The sequence below is a fragment of the Crocuta crocuta genome, unplaced genomic scaffold (assembly GCF_008692635.1).
Source record: "Crocuta crocuta isolate KB4526 unplaced genomic scaffold, BGI_CrCroc_1.0 scaffold206, whole genome shotgun sequence".
NCBI lineage: Eukaryota > Metazoa > Chordata > Mammalia > Carnivora > Hyaenidae > Crocuta > Crocuta crocuta.
The window spans coordinates 99,882-102,380 of NW_027530849.1; positions in this window are offsets into that span (position 1 = coordinate 99,882).

A 2,499-nucleotide genomic window follows, 5' to 3' on the forward strand; every position below is an offset into this window, starting at 1 on the left:
CCGAGTGGAGGTTTTTCCCTTAGTGGAGGTTTTTCTGTTTTGGACTCTCTCTTTTTCCCCTCTCATTCCCTGCAGAGGGGGATCACCTCCGACCCTGGAGTCTCCGATCCCGGCCCGATTTTATCTTCCCCAGTTTGCACTCACATTAGAAGGCTTTCTTAGTGGATTCTGCGTCCTTTTTCTCCCAATCTCTCAGGTTTCGTAAGGTTTCCAATGGCTTCAGATCTTTTCCATGTGAGGTATGGGCGCGAGTGCAAATATGGAGCTCCTTACTTCTCCGCCATCTTGCCCCTTCCCTCGAGACTAAATTTTCAAATGATACATCTGATAAAGAGTGAATATACAAAACATATTATGAACTTATACAAGTGAACAGAAAACCCTCAAATAATAGGAATAAAAATGGGCATATAACCTGAATAGATATTTTCCTAAGGAAGACATACAAGTGACAAAATGACACATGAAAAGATGTTAAACACCACTAATCATTAGGTAAATGCTAATTAAAACCAAAATGAAATGTCACCTTGCATACACGTGTCAGAATGCCTGGAATTGAAAACATAAGAAATAACAAGTGTTGGTGAGGATGTAGAGAAAAGGGAACACTCAGGCACTGTTGGTCAAAGTGTAAATTGATACAACCACTGTAGAAAACAGCATGGAGACTCCTCAAAAAAATAAAAGTAGAAATGCCAGGGAGGAGGGACCCATATGGTGGAGAAGTAGGGGGAACCGTACTTCCCACATCTCTCAAAGAAGGGCTGAAGCCAAAGGACTTTGAATCCCACGAGTCTGGGAATAAAAGTGATGGAGTCTACTAAGGAGAAACTGGGAAAATCTGATGGGCCATAGGTGGGTGATTGCGAACTGGAGAGGATAAAACAGGCCAAGAAGTCATAGAGGAGAGGATCCCCTTCTGCGGAGAGGCAAAGGGAAGAGAAAGAGTGGCTGGGGAAGTTTAGGACCGTATAAGGACAAGAGAAAAACCTCTGACCAGGACAGAGAAGGATCCCATCTTCCCACCTCTAACTGTAGGGCTTTCTTGGGACTGGGGCTGCCTTGGTTACACACCTGGGTTACACTCCTGGGGAGGAGGGGAGCCGCCTCCAGGTTCTGTGTTAGGTCAGGGGCACAGTCCACAGCAGGAAAAACCGGTCCAATCCCCTGAAGTGCTGAAGCACGGGACAAAACCAGCCAGAACTACATATTGGGCAGCATCCAAAGGTGCTTCCCCAGTACTTGCAGTTCCCCAAGCACCAGAGCACAGGAGTCGGCAGAGAAAGACAGACCTTGTCTGTACCTGCAGCGCAGTGAGGACAGCTTCAACGGAGTGATTTGGGACACCGGGTCATGGAGAAGAACCAGGGGGTTGCCACTTTTCTCCCCCCCACCACCAAAGCTGGGCCTCAGGGATCCGTCTGCTGGGCCCACAGTGGAGGTGGGACCTTCCTACACCAAACCACGCCCCTCCACACCAGGTCACTGCATATAGATGCTGTGGAATGAGATGGCCCTCTTCTCCAGACCAGCACTGCTGCATTGCCTGGATTAATTTTAGGATAATTCTTTTTTTAAATGTTTTTTATTTATTTCTGAAAGAGAGAGAGAGAGACAGCATGAAGAGGGGAGGGTCAGAGAGAGGGAGATACAGAATCTGAAAGAGGCTCCAGGCTCTGAGCTAGCTCTCAGCACAGAACCCGATGAACCGTGAGATCATGACCTGAGCCAAAGTCGGACGCTTAACCGACTGAGCCACCAAGGCGCCCCAGGATAATTCTTGTTATTTAGATTTATTCTCCTATTCTTTTCTTTTTATCTCTTCCTTCCTCTAGGCTGGTTACTCTGGTTGTTGGTTTGTTTAAACAGACATATTTAATCCATTCTCTTGATACATGTTTTACACCTCCTTCTGTACTTTCCTTTCTCTCTCTCTGGAATAATCAAGCCATATAGTTTCTCTGTCTGAGTAACTTTATCTTCGTGTCTTTTTCCTTGCCTCCTTCTTTAATTTCCTTTCTCACTCTCTGTATTAGCCATTTAGTCTTTCTGTCTGGTCAATGCTTATTATTTCTTTTTTCCCACCCTTGTCATTTCTCTTTTGTATGTGTTCTTCCACCAACACCACCTCCATCCTGTTCTTTACTTGTAGCTGGTGTTTCTGGCTTTATGCTTTTGTACCGTCTTTGGTTTTTCGTTTTTTTTCTTTGTTTTATTTGTTTGTGTGTTTGCATGCTTTTGTTACCTGTTTGTTTGTTTGTTTTCCTTCCCAAGGGTACTTCAAGGAACAAATCAAAGCACATCTGTTGGAGAGTCCAGAATATCACTACAAGTAGGAAAATAAAATAACCAAAGTCACAACAACAGAGAGAAAGTAACATTCTCCAAAAAANCAAAATGATGAAATGGAAGAATTCTTCTCAAAAGAAATTCCAGGATGAAGTGACAGTTACAGAATTGATCAAAACAGATATAAGCAACATAACTGAACAAAAA